The sequence below is a fragment of the Saccopteryx bilineata genome, chromosome 3, assembly GCF_036850765.1.
Source record: "Saccopteryx bilineata isolate mSacBil1 chromosome 3, mSacBil1_pri_phased_curated, whole genome shotgun sequence".
Lineage (NCBI taxonomy): Eukaryota > Metazoa > Chordata > Mammalia > Chiroptera > Emballonuridae > Saccopteryx > Saccopteryx bilineata.
Genome location: NC_089492.1, coordinates 209,958,632 through 209,982,813, shown reverse-complemented (window position 1 = coordinate 209,982,813; position 24,182 = coordinate 209,958,632). Strand labels below are relative to the sequence as shown.

Below are 24,182 nucleotides of genomic sequence, written 5' to 3'. Positions count from 1 at the left end.
ACTCAGCACATGGATCCTGGTGGCTGTCCCTTCAGCTTTCTCCCCAGAGCTGCAATCCTAGATTTCTTCACGCAACTCTAGCCCACTCCACCCTTTTTCTTCCAGAGCCCAGGGTGAATGGCTGAAAAAGAAATTCTATGCATTGACCTTTTAAGAGTGTGCCTGTGTCTCTATTGGATTCCTGTTTAATTCTGAGGGACAGAGTCCTTGCTTTTCACAGCCAGATGTTATGTGGGTGCCCCGTCCTAGCTCTGGTGCTCTGGGCTGCAGAGCTAGGCTTGGAGTTTAGATTCCATACTTCTTTGGGGGAACCTTTAAAGTTCAGATATCCTTCTTGAACCTCAGTTGCTATCCATGGGATCAGGGCCAGCCCTTTTTGTGTTACTGTCCTTACTATCAGTCTGCATGTGGTTTCTTCTAGAAATCCTTGGTTATACGACTTTTCTTCAGCTAGCCTTACATTTGTTAATAGAATTACTGTTCTATAATTTAATTGTAATTCATTTTGGTCTTGGGAGGAGGAGAATGTAACTTCCACCTACTCTGCTACCATCTTGAATTCCCTTCACTTCCTAATAATATAATTATTGTGTATTCAATTCATTCTTTTTTATTTATGAATTCATCACATTATAATATTAAAATAATAATCTTAATCAATTTATTCAAAGATGTACTAGAATACTTTTCCCATTGATACTTTACAAAGGGTTTATTATATAAGTGACTAAAGTAGATAAATTTTATATATTACTTGAAAATGAATGAGGGGCCCCTTTAAGAAATCATCAGGAATTTCAGGACAGTGACACAAACATTAAACCAAGTATGGTCTCAGTTCAGCACAGGGCACTGTGTGTCTGACCAGTTGCATAACTGTGAATCCAGTCCTGTACATAAAACTATAGTTAAATTAGCTTCTCAAACTCTCCATGAACTCTCAGAGGCTCAAGGAATTGCTATCTATTTTCAAACTTGTGTAAATTCACTATCTATCTTATGTATCTTCACCAAGACACACTCGTCTCATTGGTCTTCTCATCACCATGCGGATTCTTATCTTTAACAGCAGCTTGTGCTTACATAATTAGTGTACTAGTTTCACAAGATATAGTTGGCTTGAATAGTCCTTCACGAAACTTTAATGAAAAAACTTGCATGTCTATGTATGGTATGAATCTCTGCTTTGCCAAATCACTTAAAGAAGAAAACAAAATTACCAGCAAACCAAATGTGCACTCGCACACAGTGAGGCACAGAGGAATATGTGCTCACGGAGAAGACTCACCATTTCCAGTGACAGTAATGTTCCCTTGGATGGTCTTGGTTTCTGCATGTGTGAAGATATATTTGCAGAAATTTTTGGATTGCTGCTGGAAATTCAAATCTAGTTGGTTTTCTGACACCTCCTCCAAACTGTGTAATAATTCTTTGCCATTTGTAGGCCAGTCAAACATAAAGCAATTCCGCCTTGGAAAGAACTTCCTGATATACTCTCTAGGCAGGTTGGATTTCTTGATTTGGAGATTCTTGCCTGTAGAATAGAAAAAGGGGAATCATTGATGAGATGGTCTTCAAGCAAGAAGATAGAAAACTTTTCTTTCCAAGGACCTTTGTATCACTGTAACACTAGTGCCTGTAAATCTTCTTTTACTTACCCAGGCAAATCAACCTAATGTTAATTTAACCAAAGCATAGAAATTTAGATTTTTTTTGTCCAAAGCCAGGTATAAAGCAGCTAGTCCTGGAGAAGAAGGGGAGACATCCATTCCAAGTGAAGAAACTTGTGACTGTTTTTCTTAGCCTTTCCATGGTGTCCAGTGGCTCTCTTTAATAGATTTTTGTTTTGAATGATAGATTAATTCCCCACATTTTCATAAAGAGTTTTGATATTATAGTCCTCATGTTAGAAATAAAATGAGTGCTCTAAAGAAAGAGTAAATTATTTTCTGGTAGAAATAATTATATTTATGGGAGAAATATTACATGAAAGACAGAAAATACTCAGAACAGTAAAGAAAAACTTCTAAAAATCAGGGTTAAAAGATACACACAAAATAACTGTGTTTAGAGATTTTTTTAGCAGACACCATAGAACATTAGGGTTAATCTAAAGCCACTTGGAGACCTTACCTGTTCTCTGTATCAGATTATATTGAATTTAACAATGTCACGCAGATGAATTCGGGGCATATATCACCTATTCAATAAATGATTGTTGGCCCTGGCCGGTTGGCTCAGCGGTACAGCGTTGGCCCAGTGTGTGGAAGTTCCAGGTTCGATTCCTGGCCAGGGACATAGGAAAAGCATCCGTCTGTTTCTCCACCATTCCCCCTCTCTTTTCTGTCTATCACTCTCTTCCCCTCCCACAGCCAAGGCTCCACGGGAGCAGAGTTGGCCTGGGCGCTGAGGATGGCTCCATGGCTTCTGCCTTATGCTAGAATGACTCTGGTTGCAGTGGAGCAACACCCCAGATGGACCAAGCATCGCCCCTTAGTGGGCACGCCTGGTGCATCCTGGTCGGGTGCATGCAGTAGTCTCTCTGCTGCCCCCCACCCTGCTTTTCACTTTAGAAAAATACAAATAAATAAATAAATAAATAACTGACTGTTGTGTGAATAAATAAATTATTAAGTAAGCAAAAAATAATATGCTTTGAGGCACCCCACCTATTATTCTTTCTGCTAAATTTATTCTGTATAATGAATTTATTATATCAACATGACAAAATATTATATGATGCTATAAAATGAAGAGAGTGATGGTATGAAAAACAAACACATAATAAAGGATTTGTCAATCTTATGGAAAGATATGCCAATAGTTTTTTAAGGAAACAGTGTAAAAATATCTTTTTATATAAAAGCTGTAACTATACAGGCTAGTAATGTAGACTACATGAAATATATTTAAAAAATAAAGTAATTAAGTATGTTTGTGTTTACCGTCTTTCATACTAATTGGCTTATTTGTCTAAATAGAAATAGAAGAGCTTTGAACTTAATCAGTAACAAAATATTTGAGCCTTAGGAAGTTTTAGCACTGATTGTAAGCCTCTGCATTTTTTTTCATGGTGTCAATTTTTCTAAGAACTCTTGGCCCAATATTAGTTTCTACATTTTTTCAGCCAGCCTAAATTCTGGTCTCTTCAGTTTTTTCAGTAATAATAACTGAAATCATACCTACCTGTCACACACATGTCAACATTAGTATGGATCTCAATATCATCAAAAATAACAATTGAGCTTAAGTAGTGAATGACAGGACTCAGTTGACTTTACACCACCCAGGCCATCCTCTGTTACCTGGAATCAACTTCAAGGCGTGCTCCAGGTACTTGTCTTCAGTGATGGTGCTTCCCTCTAACTTTAGCTCCAGACTGAAGTCCCGTACAGCCCAAACAAAGAAAGAAACTCACAAACTTGGCTGAGTCATCTTCTTCACCAGAGCCTGGAGAGGATTTTGTCTTGATTAGTTTTGTTAGTTCCATCACGTAGCTGGGATCTTAGCTAAGGAATGAGATCTGCTTCATGCCAAAATTTGAAGTTCTTACCCAGAAACAAGTTTTATAAACATTTCCGTTAATCCTGTGGCTCTTCTCCTCAGCCGTGATTACTGACATGAGGAAACCACCACCACCACCAAGAATAAAAAGAACAGTCTCAGTTACGCTCCCATAAACTCAATGGCACACGGTGATTTGGTTCCGGGAAGGGTACTGCAGCTGCTCTAGGGCCTGGTGGTTGATGGTGCCCAGGCTGTTGTAGACAAACATGTTGCTCAGAAGCACGGCCAGGGCGAAGATCCATGTGTCATTCTTAGGGTCGCCCTAGAAACGCGTTATAGGAAGGGACTTGGGTGCCTCCAGTTTTTGTTCGTCTTAAAACTTTAAAATTAAAATAACAATACAATTTAATTAAAAACATTGACAGTGAAATCAAACTTTTACAAATATAAAGATACAATGCAAATGGCAATTTTATACACTTACTATAAACTTAATATGAGAATAATTTTTAAAGTTAAACTATGAATGATGCCTGTACTCTGAGATGTGAACACAGTAACCAAAAGTTTAACTAAAAGTTTCCCTCAACAGATACATTTTCCCAATTCATCTCTTGACTTACAACCCATCACTAAAATACAAGTTACACCTAGACTGATTTAATCTAAACTTACTTAGGTTTTAGTCTCTTTTTTTCCCCATGAAAATAAGTAAGTATTAAAATGTGTTTTATGACTCAAGTCAAGTTACAGTATTATGCTTCTCAACATATTTAAAAAACAAATGAAAATTGAAGTTAGTCCAGTTTAATAAGTGATACGGAACAAATGGAATAATTATGGGAAATGAAACCTATGCTAACAAAGCTGGCTTGTGTTACAGTCAGAAACCACTACGTCCTCTCTGGCCATGCTACGTACAAAATTGTCCATTCTCTGAACTGGTCTTAGTAATGGGCCCAATGTCCCAAACACTGTGAACTAGGAAAAACATTAAGTTAGAAGAAGTCCAATGTGGAAAAGCTACTCTAAGCATTTCATTTCAAATGACTGAGCAGGCACTTAAACAAGAAATTTGGTAAAAACTTGAGCATATAAGTGTCATGACATTTGAAAGGGAATTTTGAGCTGACTGCTTGCTGGCCTGTTCAACCTAGAAGGCCTCTCCCTGTCACGTCTAATTAAGCATGGAAGAAAAAAAAAAGAAACTGGGTTATTTGGTTGTTTAATCCAAATAAAGTGCTAACTCTATGGAACCTTCTATATCCAAAGTGATAAATGAAGTATTCAGTGCCAGTTACAAGGTAAGGAAATGTTAACAATTCAGATCTGCTGTTAAAAGTACAGTTTTATGTACAGAACCATCGTAATGCCATTTTAAATATTACCTTGTTTTTTAAAGAATCACAGGTCGTTGTCATTTAGAAAAATAAACTTTACTTTTTTTTCAAAAAAACTCAATGCTAAATATGATTGAAAACATTTGTGTAAAAGTTTTTCATTTTTTCCCTTAACTACTGAATATTTCCCAGTGTTCATTAGTTTTATATAGAACAGACACTGCTTGCATTACTGCGGAAAACAACACAGCAAAGATTGCGGTTATACAATACAAAAGGGGGCTGTTATTTATAAGCAAACCTGGAACATGGAAGGTAGCCAGAAAGATGTCAGTGAAGAGCTCATTTAAACACTATTTTGTATTTAGTATGTAGAGAATTGGAATGTGCAATTGAAGACTGTTAGTTCCTGAAGAGGTATGATTAAAAACTTATTTATCAAAAGACTGTCCTGTTAAAAAGTTCCTTTGTATTCTTTCCTAATGCTGCAGGATAGATTAGGTTTAAGTTTCCGTAGGTTTACTATTTCCTTCAAGAAGCCAGAACAAGTGTATTGAGATACACAGAGACAGCTCTTTTACTTCTCCCTGTGTGGGAATTCAGTTATATACAAAACTGAACCCTCTCAAAAGCTGAGGGAGACTAGAAATGATGGGTCCATATCCTGGTGCAGTGTCCTACAATTCAAAAAATGTTGCATTTACCGGCTTATACATTTTAGAAACTTCTAACAAGCCTTTCTCTTGAATTTGAACCAAAAACAACTTTTTGTGTGTGTGTGTTTTATGTTTTTTTAATATGTGAAGACATATATGGATACTAAGGAGGTTTAAAATTTGGTTTCAAGCTGTAACTAATGTAGTTATCAATGATCCAACTTGCAGATCCTCATCTGACAACCCATTTTCTCTGTCATTAAGCATTTTCATCCACTGAGTTTATCTTCATCTGGGCTAAGTTTACCACCACGTTTTGAAGAAAGTTGTTTCCAGCTATAAAGTAACACTTGGGGAGCCAGTACTTGTGTATAAACAGACCCCTTTTATAGTCGTCCTCATCTAATTTTATCAAATTCCTCCCTCGTGGATTGAAACGTGGCTGCAACAGCTGTCCTCATAGAGGGGCTCTGTGTATCAAAAATATAATTGGTAAGAAAGGTTGATTCTGTGCTATAAGGTGGGGGGCTTGGTCTTTTGAATATACGTGTTGTTACACCCCACTCCCCCACGTCTTGGGGGTCAGCCTGTCTGCCAGCTATTAACCCTACAAGCTCACACCTGGCGAGACTGACTGCAAGTGGAATTGGGGAGGCAGGGAGACTGCCCTCTGTGGGCAGCGGTTATCGGCATCTCACTCTGCAGCCGCTGCCCACCATTAACTTTCAGCGCAAGGGGAAGCGTATGCACATCAAGAGGGCAGCAGGAAGGAGCCTTTGGAGGCAGGAGGTAGTGAGTTAAGTGTTTACTCTTCATTCACTCATTCAGCTGCTCATGCACTATGTCAGCTCTGCTACAACTGAAGAGTGGAGTGAAAACATAAACTGTGCAGATAATGCTGAGTTCATACCTCATTTGGGTATTGACATTGATTCTGCTTATGGCCTGAGTTTCTTTAGCTATTAGCCAAAGTGAACACATTGTGAGCATGTGCCAATTGTTTAATACAGTGCCTAGAACATATTGTTAGAAGTCTATTATAATAATTGGGCAATGATTCCTTTGCAATTTTCTCCCAATCAAAGGTTTATTGGGGACACAAATGCAATTCAATTAAATTCTACAACTACTCATTTTGTATCTAAAAAAATGCTAGATACTGTGTTGGCTTTTGTGGATATAAAGTTCAATAGGGCAGTCCCTGACCTCCAAAGATGACATGATGGAAGGGCAGATGTACATGGAATCATGCAAATGTATCCAAGATGATAAACTGTCAGAAGTGAAGCCCAAGGATATAACATAAAAGACAAAGGGGAAATGAAAAATTCAGAAAAGTATTCTACTTTTCCAGCAAGAAGTGATTTGTCTGAGAGCAAAACAATCCCATTAAGTTGAAAACAACTGGCCTTTGAAGAACTGACAGAATGTGGTATTGGGAGACAAAGAGACCATGTAGGTGGAAGGAACAATAGAAACCAATCAGAACTGTCAGAAAGTGTGGCCATATAAAGGTATTATGCAATTATTTCAATTGATTGAAGCAGTGGTGGTCTGTGGGCGGTGACAGTAGATGCTGCTGCTGAAAACAAGATTCAGAGTAAGTCATGAGTGACTTTGCAATAGAATCAGATACTCCAAAATACACTATGTTGTAAAGGCAGCAAGTAGTTCTGCTTTTAGTAGTTCAATTTGGTATATTCTTGTTTCCTTGACAAGTGTGATTACATAAAAAAGGAAGGTTGTGCAAATTACAATCTATTAGATGTCAGTAGACCATCTTGGGTTTCACTGAGCTGATTACTGAATATTTTTTTAAATTCAGATTTTCTTCAAAACTACAATGAGATACCACCTCACCCCTGTTAGATTAGCTATTATCAACAAGACGGGTAATAGCAAATGTTGGAGAGGCTGTGGAGAAAAAGGAACCCTCATTCACTGTTGGTGGGACTGTAAAGTAGTACAACCATTATGGAGGAAAGTATGGTGGTTCCTCAAAAAACTGCAAATAGAACTACCTTATGACCCAGCAATCCCTCTACTGGGTATATACCCCAAAACCTCAGAAACATTGATACGTGAAGACACATGTAGCCCCATGTTCATTGCAGCACTATTCACAGTGGCCAAGACATGGAAACAACCAAAAAGCCCTTCAATAGAAGACTGGATAAAGAAGATGTGGCACATATACACTATGGAATACTACTCAGCCATAAGAAATGATGACATCGGAACATTTACAGCAAAATGGTGGGATCTTGATAACATTATAAGGAGTGAAATAAGTAAATCAGAAAAAAACAAGAACTACATGATTCCATACATTGGTGGAACATAAAAAATGAGACTAAGAGACATGGACAAGAGTGTGGTGGTTACCAGGGGTGGGGGGAGGGAGGACATGGGAGGGAGGGAGGAAGAGTGTTAGGGGGAGGGGGAGGGGCACAGAGAACTAGATAGAGGGTGGTGGAGGACAATCTGACTTTGGGCGAGGGGTACGCAACATAATTTAATGACAAAATAACCTAGACATGTTTTCTTTGAATATATGTACCCTGATTTATTAATGTCATCCCATTACCATTAATAAAAATTTATTAAAAAAAAAATTCAGATTTTCTAAATTCATTCCGCTACACTCTCTCTCTCTCTCTCTCTCTCTCTCTCTCTCATTATTACTATTATTGCAGTAATGGAAACCCAGTATGCATTTGTGATACTTTCAATTTAGACATATACTAATATAAATAAAGAAAAAAATTGAATTGTAGGTTACACTATCAACAGAATGTATTTATAGTATCCCAAAATAGTGCTTTTGGTGGGTCTAACTCATGTTTTAATAGAAGTTAGTTCAGAATTCATCTTCAAATTTTGAATATTCTTGGTGTAGCTGAAGCTTTTCTAAAGATTATTTAAGTAGATTATTTTACTGCAACCCACTTTCATAGGTCCTATCGCCAACCCCATTAATCTCACAGCCTTAACTACTATATCCCATGGGTTATAGGTTCCTTTGGAATGACTGGGTTAGGTTCTCCATAGCTGCATCTATGGTACTCTGTTCTGATAACACTGCATATTACTTATCTCCTCAACGAGGCTCTGGATCTTTACTTCATTCACTGCCATATCTGTACTACTTAACACAAAGCCCTGGACGCAGCTGCTCAATAAATAGTTAACTTTTCTCAGTGTAAAAATAAAAAGCTCTATTCCTAACCAAAGTATTGAGTGTACCAAGAAAGTAAACTCAACAAAACAGAAATTAGTCTCATAGTTCTTAATTACATTTTTAGTTTTGAAAAATATGTCATAAAAATTGAGTTGAAGTAGCAAATTAAAATGTAAATGGAGAATTAAGAACAAAGAAACCACACCATTTCATTCAGTTCGAGAGTCTAAGCACAGTCGATATATGCACATTACTGTGTAACAAAACTGAATACTATCTCAATTCCTAATAAATATCAATGTATAGCCAAGCACTGTTTTTGCTGAAGAGCAGACCACCGTGTAACTCTATTAAATAGTACCAGTAAGTTTGAGTAGTTTTTCTGGTGTTGTTTGTGAATAGTGGAAATAAAGGGTTGATAGCTATGGTCACTTTTCAATGTTTGTATACTGTGGAAGTAAGAGACATTGCTAAAGCTTACCAAAGGGTTTAAAGATATTTTAGGTTTGCTGTCTGCTTTGAATGGAAGAAGGTACACTGATGATGTGCTCCTTATAGTACTAATGCAGACACATGTCTTACCCGCAATGTTTTCTTCAAAACTCTGTTCTTTTACTAAGGAGCAAAATCAAGTATGGGTTGTACGTATAAATTGGCATCCAAATCAAATAATGGCACTTTTTGCGATACGACAGGAGTTGAATGTTTTGAATTCTGTCTGTAAAACTTGAAGGAAACAATGTAATGAATACTGACAATGCATTTCAACTACACATAGTACAAGCAACTCAAAGCATACCTGTTTACAATGTAAGATTTTCCAAGAAAATTGCTAGACTTTTGGCAAGATATGTTTTGTTTTGCACACAGTGAAAACGTACTGCTTTCAATGTGATCTGAATGGTGTGCTGACACTTCTGATAGAATAAAAACAGAGAAAGACTAATGAGTTCACATTAATGTTAGAATATTTTCTGGAGCTTAGTATGATATATATTTTTATATTAAGGCCAGAATAACAGAAAGTATAGAGAAAATTTTTATTTCACTGCTGGGATACATCTGGGTTTATCTAAGTTTTAGCTTTCTGTAATTTTGTACAGCTGAGTATAACATGCCAGAATACATACTGGTTGTTTGTCAATGGTTCTTTGTGCACATATCTTGAGCCAAGTATTGTGTGAAATGTAGGAAATATCTCCGTTTTAACTTATGTGCACTTGTATCGTTTCCTGTACATGTTCAGGTAAGTTGGACTTGCTGTTCATGTTAGCTTCATGAATGAAGTTACTATTAAATTCAGAATTAACTTCTGTTATCTTTAGGGATTTCTAACTCTATTTATACAATGAAGTCACTATTTAACAAAAGGAATGTCATTTTATATTGAATTCAATGTGCTGTAAAAGTACATTTTAAAAACGAAGCACTGTTTGATTAAAAAAAGTATTTTTGTAACCTAAGCTTGGAAAATCTTTCTGAGCAAAAAATAGAGACATTGTAAACATGAAAGCCTGAAGTAAATTTTCAAGTAGAACCAAACATTCGTAGGAGTGAAGCTAACTTAGAATACTTCAAAATTATTTCAGCAAAAACCCGGATACAACAAAATACTAAATTTGTTGTGTTATAAAGCGTTAATGAATGTCCTAAAAAATATATCTTCAGAAGTATGAACTAATCTTTGTACAACTTCTTACAAAAACTATATTAACAGTAGTTTGAAACCTTACCATTTCATTCAGTTTGAGAGTCTAAGCACAGTTGGTGTATGTACATTACTGTGTAACAAAACTAAGTACCATCTCAATTCATAATGAAAATCAAAGAATTGCCAAGCAGTGCTTCTCCTGAACACCAGACATCTGTGTAACTCTAGTGAGTACTACAGTAACTTTGAATGGTGATTCTGATGGTGTTTGTACAACTTGGAAAGAAAGGGTAGATATATATGGTCACTTTTGAATGTCTGTATACCTTGGCTGTTATAGACAGAGCTAAAGCCTATGGAAGGCCTTGAAGATATTTTAAGTTTGCTCTCTGCTTTAATGGAAGAAGGTACACTGATTAGTACCTTATGGTACTAATACAGACGCATGTCTTACATACAATATTCCCTTTTAACTCTGTTATTATACTAAAGAGCAAAATGTTGTATGGATTGAATGTATAAAATGGCATATAAAGGGGAACATGGCACTCTTTCTGTTAGGACAGGAGCTGAACGTTTTGATTTCCATCTTTAAATGTGAAGAAAACAATGTGATGAATATTGGCAATGCATTTCAACTACTCATTATACAAGTCACTCAAAGCATACCTGTTTACAGTGTAATATTTTCCAAGGAAATTGCTGAAATTTTGGCAAGGTATGTTTTGATATGCACACAGTGAAAACATACTGCTTTCTTTGTGACCAATGTGGTATTCTGACACTTCTGAAAGAGTAAGAAAGAGATAAACTAATGAGTTCACATTAATGTTAGAATATCTTCTGGAGCTTAGTATATTATACAGTTTGATATTAAGGGAAAATAACAGAAGGTATAGAGGAACATTTTATTTCAGTGCTAGGAAACATCTGGTTTCATCTATATAGTTTAGCTATCTAAAATGTACAGGCTGAGTGGAACCATAACAAGATACATACTGTTGTTTGACAATGGATTTTTGATTCTGCACGTATCTTGACACAATCGTGTGAAATGTAGAAAACATCTCTAGTTTTATTTTTTGTGCACTTGTAATATTTTCTGTACATGTGAAGTGAGGTTGGACTTGCTGCTATTATTAGTTAGATGAGTGAGGTTATTATTAAATTCAGGATTAACTTTTGTTTTCTTCAGGGTTTTGTAACTCTATTTACTGAATAAAGTCAGTATTTAACAAGAGGAATCTGATTTTATATTGAACTCTATGTGCTGTAAAAGTTCAGTTCATAAATGAAGCACTGTTTGGTTAAAGAAAGTATTTCTGTAACCTAAGTCTGGAAGATTTTCCTGAGCAAAAAATATAGACATTGTAAACATGATAGCCTAAAGTTAATTTCAAGTAGAATTAAACATAAACATGAGCGAAACTAACTTAGAACACTTGAAACTGATTTTTCCAAAAATGTGGATACAACAAAATACTAAATCTGACGTGTAATAAAGTGTTAATCAATGTCCTGGAAGAATATAATATCTTCAGAAGTATGAACTGATTTTTGTCCAACTTTTTACATAAACTATACTAACAGTAGTTTGAAACCTCACCATTTCATTCAGTTTGAGAGTCTAAGCACAGTTGGTGTATGTACGTTACTGTGTACAAAACTGAATACTATCTCAATTCATAATGAAAATCAATGTATTGCCAAGCACTTCTTCTCTTGAAGACCAGACAAGTGTGTAACTCTAGCAAGTACTACAGTAACTTTGAGTGGTGATTCTGATGGTGTTTGTAAAAAATGGAAAGGAAGGGATTGATATATATGGTTACTTTTGAACGTCTGTATACTGTGGCTGTTATAGAAAGTGTTAAAAGCCTACCAAAGACCTTGAAGATATTTTAAGCTTGCTCTCTGCTTTAATGGAAGAAGGTACACTGATGATCTGTTTCTTCTAGTACTAATACAGATGCATGTCTTACCTGCAATGTTCCCTTCCAAACACTATTTATATACTAAGGAGCAAAATTCTTTATGTGTTGAACATAGAAATTGGCATCTAAATGGGAACAAGGCACTGTTTATGATAGGAAAGGAGCTGAACCTTTTGATTTCAATCTGTAAAACTTGAAAGAAACTATGTAATGAATATTGACAACGCATTTCAGCTACTCATTATACACATCACTCAAAGCATATTTGGTTACAGTGTAAGATTTTCCAGTGAAATTGCTGAATGTTTGGCAAAGTATGTTTTGTTATGCACACAGTGAAAATGTACTGCTTTCTAAGTGACCGAAATGGTATTCTGATATTTCTGAAAGGGAAAGACAGAGAAAGACTAATGAGTTCACATTAATGTTAGAATATCTTCTGAAGCTTAGTATGATATACAGTTTGATATTAAGGGTAGAATAACAGAAAGTATAGGAAAATAATTCACTTCAGTGTTAGGATACATCTGGGTTCATGTATATGGTTTTAGCTATCTGGAATTTCATACAGGCTGAGGGTAAACATGACAGGATACACACTGATTGTTTGTTAATGGTTCTTTGATTCTGCACATATCGTGACCCAAGTGTTGTGTGAAATGTAGGAAACATCTCTAGTTTTAACTTTTGCACAGTTGTAACATTTCCTGTACATATGCAGTGAAGTTGGACTTGCTGCTAATGTTAGTTAAATGATTGAAGTTACTTTTAAATTAGGGGTTAACTTCTGTTTTTCAAGTTTTTTTAACTTTGTTTACACAATGATGTCACAGTTCACCATGAGAAATCTGATTGTATATTGAACTCTGTGTGCTGGTAACGGTGCAGTTCATAAATAAAACACTGTTTGGTTAAAAGAGAACTTTCTGTAACCTAAGCTTTGATCATGTTCTTAAGCTGGAAAGGAAGTCGATTTAAAATGAAAGCCTTAAGTGAATTTTAACACATTGTCAAAAATGCACATGAGCGAAACTACTTCAAAACACTTCAAACCAACTTCATCAAAAAAATTGGATAGAGACCTGAAGATGGCAGCGGAGTAGACAGATGCACAGACTCCCAGCTCACAGCACCAAATTGTATTAAAAATTTAATTTAGGAACAATCAGTGTTAAAAATGAACTCTGGAGCACAAAAACAGCTCTCAAAAAGCAAGGAGTAAAGAAGAATCCACACCAAGCCTGGTAGGAAGCGCCAAAGAACGTTGGGTCTCCTTTGCTTACAGGAACGGAGGGTGGGTGAGGCTAAAAGACTATAAGGGCTGTCACTCCAAGGAAAAGAGCAATAAATATTACTCACAGCCACTTGCCTGGGACCTGAGAACGAGGTGTGTTGAAAGGGCTGGCTTGTATTCCAAAAGAAAAGGGGAAGAGAGAGAGACAGACAGTGAGAAGCAGAGGAATGCATGAGATGACCTGAGAAGCTGACTCATCCAGTGCTGGAGGTGGCCATAGTTCAGGGAGGGTTTGATCCTTTCACACAATACAAGATTTAAGTAGTTCCGGGTCACCCATCTCCAGACATCTCTCCAGCTACAATCAGTGCAATGAGACACAGCTTAAAACAAGAAGTGTGGAGGAGAGGCAGTAACTCAGGTCTCCATGGAGATCTGAGATACACCTCCCCCTAATGAAACTGAGAAGCACCCCGCTTCTGGAGAGAGTAACTGGCAGATCAGGCCTTCAGAGCCTCAGGTTACACCCACCACATTCCTGCATACAGTTGTTTTTTTTTAAATTTTTATTTATTTATTTATTTATTTTACAGAGACAGAGAGTGAGTCAGAGAGAGGGATAGACAGGGACAGACAGACAGGAATGAAAAGAGATGAGAAGCATCAATCATTAGCATCAAAGGTAAGCGTTGTAACACCTTAGTTGTTCATTGATTGCTTTCTCATATGTGCCTTGACCACGGGCCTTCAGCAGACCGAGTAACCCCTTGCTGGAGCCAGCGACCTTGTGTTCAAGCTGGTGGGCTTTTCCTCAAACCAGATGAGCCCACCAGATGGCGACCTCGGGTCTTGAACCTGGGTCCTCTGCATCCCAGTCCAAAGCTCTATCCACTGCGCCACTGCCTGGTCAGGCTCCTGGATACTGTTTTAAAGAAGGCCCCTGCTGAGATCAGTAAACAAGACTACCACCATGTTAAGAAAACTGAGAAAACAAACAAATCAAGACTTCAAAGCGGTTCTACTAGAAAAGCCAAACCTGACAGTGGATTACAAAGAACAGCTGATGCCAAACCAAGAAGACCTAGAAATAGCACAACTGAAAATTGGAGGCAGACAACACCAGGCCTAGACTCAACCAGCTCTACAAACAACACACACAAACAAGCAGACATAATGAGAAGACAGAGAAGTGTAATCCAAATAAAACCAAAAGAGTAACCTCCAGGAAATGAACTGAGTGATATGGAAATAACCAAAATTCCAGATGCAGTTTAAAATAATGATTGTTAGGATGCTTAGGAATCTTAGAACAACAATGGATGGTCATTACAAACACCTAAATAAAGAGCTAGCAAGTATAAAAAATGACATTGAAATATTAAAGAAGAATCAGTCAGAGATGACAAATACAATATCAGAAATGAAGACCACAATGGAAAGAATTAAAAACAGGATGGATGAAGGTGATGATTAAATCAGAAAGTTAGAGAACAAGTTGAATGAAGGCATGAAAGCAGAGCAGAAAAAAGAAAAATGACTCCAAAAGTCTGAGGAAACTCTAAGAGAGCTCTTTGAAAACATGAAGAGAAATAACATCTACATCATAGGCGTTCCTGAAGAAGAAAAGAAAGAAAAAGGGATAGAGACTTTGTCCAACCATACCATACCTAACAATGTCCTTAAATTAATGAAGAAAAAACTCTCACAAGTTCAAGAGCACAGAGAACTCCATTAAAGAGAAACCCAAAGAAATCTACATCAAGACACATCATAATTAAAATACCAAAGCTAAGCAATAAAGAGAAAATATTAAAAGCTGCTAGAGAAAAAAAAAGCTATCAAGTACAAAGAAGCCCCCATAAGGATGACATTAGACTTCTCAACAGAAACACTTGACGCCAGAAGGGAATGGCAAGAAATATTCAAAGTAATGCTGAACAAGAACCTACAACCAAGACTACTTTATCCAGCAAGGCTATCATTTAAAGTTGAAGAAGAAATAAAAAGCTTCCTAGATAAAAAAAAACCTCAAGAAATTCATTACAGCCAAACCAATTCTGCAGGACATGTTAAGGGGCTTGGTGTAAACAGATCAAAGTGGGAAAAGAATATAGCAAAAGCAGAATACAGCTTTAAAGAATAAAATGACAATAAACAACTACATATCAATAATAACTTTAAATGTAAATGGATAAATGATTCAATCCAAAGACATAAGGTAGCTGCATGGACAACAAAACAGGACCGGACCCGTACATATGCTGTCTACAAGAGACAACTTGAAACAAAAGAGGCACACAGACCGAAGGTAAAAGGATGCAAAAAATATTTCATGCAAATGCAAATGAAAAAAAAGGTGGGGTAGCAATACTTAGACAAAATGTTCTTTAAAACAAAGGCTATATTAAGAGATAAAGAAGGCCACTACATAATGATAAAGGGAGCAATCCAACAGGAAGATATAACCGCTATAAATATCTATGCACCTAATATTGGAGCACCTAAATATATAAAGCAGACTTTGATGGATATAAAGGACGATATCAACAGCAATACTATATAGTAGGACATTTCAATATCCACTAACATCACTCGATAGATCTTCAAGAAAGAAAATTAACAAAGAAACAGCAGACTTAAAGGACACACTAGATCAATTGGATTTAATAGATATCTACAGAACCTTTCACCCTAAAGCAGCAGAGTATACATTCTCTTCAAGTGCTCAAAATAGTTTTTAGAATAGACCACATATTATGGCACAAAAGCGATCTCAACAAATTTAAAAAGATTGATATCATATCAAGCATTTTCTCTGATCACAATGTCATGAAACTAAAAATCAACTACTAGAGAAAAACTCAAAAATTCTCAAACACATGGAAATGAAATAAAAGGTTGATAAATAAGGAATGGATTAAGAATGAGATCAAAGAAGACATAAAAATTCCTAGAAACAAATGATTATGAGCATACAACAACTTCAAATTTATGGGACACAGCAAAAGCAGTACTGAAAGGGAAGTTCATAGCACTACAGGCATACTTTAAGATGCTAGAAAAAGCTCAAATAAACAACTTAACCCTGCATCTAAAAGAACTAGAAAAAGTACAGCAAGTAAAGCCCAGATGTTGTACAAGGAAGGAAATAATAAGATCAGAGTGGAAATAAATGATATGGAGGCTAAAGAAACAATGCAGAGGATTAATGAAACCAGGAGCTGGTTCTTTGAAAAGGTAAACAAGATTGATGAACCTTTATCTAGACTCACCAAGAAAAAAAGAGAGGACTCAAATAAATAAAATTAAAAATCAGAGTGGAGAAATAACAACTGACACAACAGAAATACAAAATATTGTAAGAAAACACTATCAGTAACTGTATGCCAAAAAACTAGACAACCTGTGCCCTGGCCGGTTGGCTCAGTGGTAGAGCATCGGCCTGGCGTGCGGAAGTCCCGGGTTCGATTCCCGGCCAGGGCACACAGGAGAGGTGCCCATCTGCTTCTCCACCCCCCTCCTTCCTCTCTGTCTCTCTCTTCCCCTCCTGCAGCCAAGTTCCATTGGAGCAAAAAGATGGCCTGGGCGCTGGGGATGGCTCCTTGGCCTCTGCCTCAGGTGCTAGAGTGGCTCTGGTCATGACAGAGCGATGCCCCAGATGGGCAGAGCATCGCCCCCTGGTGGGCATGCTGGGTGGATCTTGGTCGGGCGCATGCAGGAGTCTGTCTGACTGCCTCCCTGTTTCCAGCTTCAGAAAAATACAAAAAAATAAAAAAATAAAAAATAAATAAACATGGACATTTTCATTATAAAAAACAACAACAAAACAAACAAAAAACCCCACAAAAAATAAACTTGACAACCTGGATAAAATTGACAAATTCCTTGAAACATACAGTCTTCCAAATATAAATCTGGAAGAATCAGAAAACCTAAACAGACTGATTACAACAAATGAGATCGAAACAGTTACCAAAATACTCCCAACAATGTAAACTCCTGGGCCTGATGGCTTCACAAGTGAATTCTACCAAATATTCAATGAAGAACTAACTCCTATCCTTCTCAAGCTATTTCAAAAAATTAAAAAAAAAAAAAAAAAGGAAGACTTCCAAACTCCTTTTATGAGATGAGCATAAATCTGATTCCAAAACTAGGCAAAGACAACACAAAGAAATAAAATTATAGGCAAATATCCCTGATGAATATTGATGCTAAAATCCTCAACAAAATATTAAAAAACCGCATCCAGCAATATATGAAAAAAAAATCATAAACCATGATCAAGTGATATTTATTCTGAGGAGGCAAGGCTGGTACAATATTTGCAAATCAATCAATGTGATTCATCACATAAACAAAAGGAAGGAGAAAAACCATATGATAATTTCAATAGATGCAGAAAAAGCATTTCATAAAATCCAGCACCCATTCATGATCAAAACTCTCAGCAAAGTGGGAATACAGGAAACATACCTCAACATGACAAAGACCATTTATGACAAACCCACAGCCAACATGATACTCAATGGGTAAAAATTAAAAGCAATCCCCTTAAGATCAGGAACAAGGCAGAGCTGCCCCCTTTCACCACTCTCATTCAACATAGTCCTGGAAGTCCTAGCCACAGCAATCAGACAAGAAGAAGAAATAAAAGGCATCTAATTTGGAAAAGAAGTAGTAAAACTATCATTATTTGCAGATGATATGATATTGTATATAGAAAACTCTAAAGTCTCAGTCAGAAAACTACTGGACCTGATAAGGTAGCAGGATATAAAATTAATACTCAGAAATCAGAGGCATTTTTATACACCAACAATGAACAGTCAAAAAGGGAAATTAAGAAAACCATCCCCTTCACTATTGCAACCTAGCAGTAAATTTAAGAACCTAGCAGTAAATTTAACCAAGGAGATTAAAGAGTTTTACTCAGAAAATTATAAAACATTAATAAAAGAAATCAGGAAAGATACAAACAAGTGGAAGCTTATACCATGCTCATTGTTAGGAAAAATAAACAATTGAAATGCCTATATTACCCAAAGCAATTTATAAATTCAATGCAATACCATTTAAAATACCAATGACATACTACAAAGATATAGAACACATATTTCAAAAATTTATATGGAACCAAAAAAGAACACAAATAGCCTCAGCAATCTTGAAAAGGAAAAATAAAGTAGGAGGCATTACACTTCCCTATATCAAGTTATCCTACAAGGCCATTGTATTCAAAACAGCCTGGGACTGGCATAAGAACAGGCATATACATCAATGGAACAGAACAGAGAACCCAGAAGTAAACCCACAGCTTTTTGGAACACTGATATTTATTTGACAAAGGAGGTGAGAGCATACAATAAAGTAAAAACAGCCTCTTGAATAAATGGTGTTGGAAAAATTGGACATCTACCTGCAAAAAAAATAAAATAAATAAAACTATACCACTAACTTATACCTCTCACAAAAATAAACTCAAAATGCATAAAAGATTTAAATGTAAGCCGTAAAACTGTGTCTTAGAAGAAAACATAGGCAGTAAGCTCTCTGACATCTCTCGGAGCAATATATTTACCAATTTATCTCCATGGGCAAGTGAAATAAAGGACAGGATAAACAAATGGGACTATATAGAACTAAAAAGCTTTTGCACAGCTAAAGACAATAAGAACAGAATAATAAGACAAACTACACAATGGGAGACATACTTGACAACACATCTGATAAGGGGTTAATAACCAAACTTTATACAGAACTTGTAAAACTCAACACCAGAAAGAAACAATTCAATGAAAAAATGGGCAAAAGAAATGAATAGATACTTCTCCAAAGAGGACATACAGATGACCCATAGGCATATGAAAAAATGCTCAATATCACTAATCAACACCACAATGAGATATTACCTCACACCAGTCGGAATGGCACTCATCAACAAAGCAACACAGAATAAGTGCTGGCAAGGATGTGGAGAAAAGGGAACCCTCCTGCACTGCTGGTGGGTATGCAAACTAGAGCAGCTATTGTGGAAATTAGTATGGAGATTTCTCAAAAAATTAAAAATAAAACTGCCTTTTGACCCAGCTATCCCACTTTTAGGAATATACATTCAAGAACACCAGAGCACTGTTTTGAAAAGAGAAATGCACTCCCTTGTTTATGGCAGCATGTTCACAATAGCAAAGATCTGGAAACAGCCCAAGTGTCCATGAGTGGATGAGTGGATTAAAAGCTTTGGTATATATATATACTATAGAATACTACTCAACCATAAGAAATGATGACATTGGATCATTTTCAACAACATGGGTGGACCTTCATAACATTATACTGAGTGAAATAAGTAAATCAGAAAAAACTAAGAACTATATGAATCCATACATAGATGGGATATAAAAATGAGACTCAGAGACATGGACAAGAGTCTGATGGTTACTGTGGGAGGAAGGAGGAGGAAGGAGAGGGAGAGGGTGGGTGGAGGGGGTGGGCAAAAAGACAACCAGATAGCAGGTAATGAAAGACAATTTGACTTTGGGTAAGGGGTATGCAACATTATCAAATGTCAAAATTACCTGGAGATAATTTCTCTGAACATATGTACCCTGATTTATCAATGTCACCCCATTAAAATTAATTTAAAAAACTGGATACAACAAAACTAAATCTGAAGTGTAAAAGCATTAACCATGGCCTGACCTGTGGTGGCATAGTGGATAAAGCGTCGACCTGGAAATGCTGAGGTCACCAGTTCAAAACCCTGGGCTTGCCTGGTCAAGGCACATGTGGGAGTTGATGCTTCCAGCTCCTCCCCCCTGTCTCTCTCTCCTCTCTCTCTCTCTCTCTCTCTCTCTCTCTCTGTGTGTCTCTCTCCTCTCTAAAATGAATAAATAAAATAAAAATAAAAAAAAGCATTAACCATCATTCTGGAATAATCCAGTCTTCTTTAAAGTATAAAATATTCTTTGCACATGTTACCAAAATATATTAAGAGTAATTTGAAATCTCACTATTTTATTCAGTTTAAGAATCTAAGCAGTGTTTGGTGGATGTACATTACTGTGTAACATAACTTAGTTCCTAAAATAAAAGCTATTACCAAGCATTGCTTCTCCTAAAGTGCAGACCACAGTGTAACTCTAGCACATATTACAGTATCTTGGCATGGTGAAGAATTTCAGCAAAACACACGTATACAATGAAAAACTAAATCTGACATGTAAAAGCATTTACCATTGTCTTTGAAGAATCTAGTCCCCTTGAAAGTGAGAACTAATGTTTTTACAACTTGTTATCAAAACTATATTAGGACATCAGAGAAATGGCACCATGAGGAGCACTCCCAATACCTCTCTTAAAAATTTCAACTAGTTATACATCCAGAGATAGAAAAATCTATCCCTGGGGCACCTGGAAGTCCCACACACTGAACAAGAAGGTGTGATTGGGTGAAAAACTGCCTAAATATATAATCAACTCTGAAGGAAATAAGATGGAGAACGGAACACTCTGCCTTCCTCACTAACCTGCGCAAGGGCTGCTTTCACTTGGAACTGAGAGTGGGGGCTGGGGGCGTGGAGGGAGCCAAACTGGGTCAAAGAAGTTTAAGCCAAGGAAAAAGTGTGCCCATGGTGACTCAGCCCACGCAAGCTAACGCTGGCTCCAGACCCCAGCAAAGGCGGGCGAACAGCAGCCACCAGTACTCCTGATATCCTGGTCAACATGCACAGTGTGTGAGAAGTTTCTCCTAACACCTCAGGTGTGGGGCCCATGTTCCCTGACAGAGAGGCAGAGTCAGAGACTTCAGCGTGGGCTGCAACCAGAGTCTCGGTGTAATCCCTGCTCCCCGAATATTGGCATGCGGGGAGTGTGCAAAAGTGAACATCCCTACACCCAGACTTCTCCGGGTGGGCGGGGCACCTCACCCAGCCATTCGGGCCAACATCCCAAGGAAGAAAAAAAATATGAAGTGCTAGGGAGAGGGGTGTGCAGGCAGCTTGCAGACTCTCTCTGGAGCAGATCTGTGGATTCAATCACTGAAATTAGCTTAACCCACAGTCTGCTTACCGTGCAACTTGCTTACGCGGTTCTAGTTGACAATGTCTCTCTCAGATCAGCAATCTAAGACAAGAGACATGATCTATTTTAGTGCCTCTTGCTCTGCACATAGGGGCGGGGGCAACTTCCTGTCAGCCGATACAGGGTGAAAAACACATTCCTATGGAACAAACCTCAGATAACACTGCAGAAGTTAGACAAGCTAGGTTGTAGGCTTTTTTAACAAGGAAAAAGCCTGCAGAAAGCAATCCCATGGAACACTAAGGCAAATTTAACTAGATATACCTGGGGAACTGAACAGAAGTCAACACAGCCCCTACCTGCTTAAGCTGGTGGCTCTGATTGGCAGAGCTTTCATACTCAGGGCTGTGCACTAAAAAGAGGGACTTGGCAGCTTTTAAGACCTCCTGTTCTGCCAGCAGCGACTAAGCCATCTTCTTCCCAGTCAATACAGGTTACAAAGTGCAAAAAGCCTGGGGAGACTGGTCCCACAGAGTGCTGAGGCATACTGGACATGCCTTGAGGCTCATAGAAAGACACCTTGAGAGCAATTGGCTCCCAGCCCTGCCTGATTATGCTGGCGGCTCTGAGTGACAGAGCCTTACCCAGAACCCTGCACTGAGTGGGGATCTGCCAGCTCTTTGAGCTTCTTAATCTCCAGGCAGTGGCAGCAGCAACCTCATAGCTGGATCATCAGGCTGCTAATTCAGGAAGAAGAGATTAGGAGAGAGGCTCCAGGAAAACGGACTCTTCCATTGTTGGAGCCTGCAAATGCTAACAAGCCCCGACTACCCACGAGACTGAGGCCTAATATATGACATCACCATAAAGACATATCAACTGCAAATCTCTACCTAAGTGTGCCTCAGGGGCAGAGCCTGGGGTACAGAGCCACCGACCAGGAAGAGGGAGAGGAAAAAAGAAAAAGAAAAAAACCTCTCAAAATCAAGAAAAATCCACAGACTTTAACAGTCTTTATAACTTTTTCTTATCTTTATTTTTTCTTCTTCCACCTTGGTCCTTCTATCCTCTGCTCATCTTATTCTTTTTGCTTCATCTTGAACTACATTACCCCACAAGTGTTACATTTTCCATTTTTTTCTTTTCTTTTTTTTCTCTATATGATGGTTACACTCCAAAACCCTTAACTCTCTCTTTTTTCTTTTTCTCCTTCTCTCTTAGTTTCTTCATTTCTCTTTTACTTTTCCTCTCAATCAATTCTCACTCACAAACAAATTATTTTATTCTGGATTCAAATTTTTTCTTTGTGGCATTTTGTGTGCTTTTTACTTCGCTTTTTTTTTTTTTTTTTGGTATTTTTCTGAAGCTGGAAATGGGCATAGACAGTCAAACAGACTCCCGCATGCGCCCGACCGGATCCACCGGGCACGCCCACCAGGGGGCGATGCTCTGCCCACCAGGGGGCGATGCTCTGCCCCTCCAGGGTGTTGCTCTGTCATGACCAGAGCCACTCTAGCGCCTGGGGCAGAGACCAAGGAGCCATCCCCAGAGCCCAGGCCATCTTTGCTCCAATGGAGCCTTGCTGCGGGAGGGGAAGAGAGAGACAGAGAGGAAGGAGAGGGGGAGGGGTGGAGAAGCAGATGGGCGCTTCTCCTGTGTGCCCTGGCCGGGAATCAAACCCGGGACCCCTGCACACCAGGCCGACGCTCTACCACTGAGCCAACCGGTCAGGGCCTTCGCTTTTTAACTCATTAGCATTCCCCCCAATCCTGATTCTCCATTCTATGTAGCTTTGTTCCACTTAATACAATAAAATTTTTTTTCTTTTTTTGTTTCCCTCTTATCCCTTTCTCTATATCTCTCAGTCAACCATCATTTACAAGCAAATTATTTTATTCTTGATGCAAATTATTTCCTTTTTTACATTTTGAAAGAGAAATAAAATCATAAATAGATACAGAAAGATGAGAAAATTTATCATCAGAAAACCCCCACTTTAGGAAATACTAAAGGGGGTTTTCCAAAAAACAAAACAAAACAAATCCATAAGTAAAAGCTCCTCCAAGAACACAATAAAACCAAATTTAAACTATGACAACAAAAACAAAAAAGGGGAGAAGACAAAGATTAACAGTAGCAAAGAATGATGGAGTGCAAAAGCTCTTATAAGATAGTGTACTACAATGACCATGGTAGGTACCTTTTCCATTACTTAATGGTAACCACTCCTGATAAAACCACCACAGAAGCACATAACTTGAAAAAAGAAGTAACAGAGGAAAGAAGTATGGAGTACAACCAAATAAAAAGAAATGACAAAAAAAAAACAACAAAAGAGAAGAATCAAAAAAGATACAAAACTACAGAAAGCAATATATAAAATGGCAATAGGAAACCCTCAAGTGTCAATAATTACACTAAATGTAAACAAATTAAACTCAGCAATAAAAAGACAGAGTAGCAGAATGGATTAAAAAAGAAAATCCAATTGTATGCTGCCTACAAGAAACATATCTAAGCAACAAGGATAAAAACAAATTCAAAGTGAAAGGTTGAAAAACAATACTCCAAACAAATAACATCTAAAAAAAAGAAGGCGTAGCAATACTCATATCTAACAATGCTGACCATAAGACAGCAAAAATAATCAGAGAAAA

General features: G+C 37.5%; 1 pseudogene; it reads right to left on the bottom strand.

Annotated features, from left to right (window-relative positions):
- Nucleotides 1-24,182, bottom strand: part of LOC136329986 (guanylate-binding protein 7-like) — a 329,745-nt pseudogene that overhangs the window by 36,903 nt on the left and 268,660 nt on the right.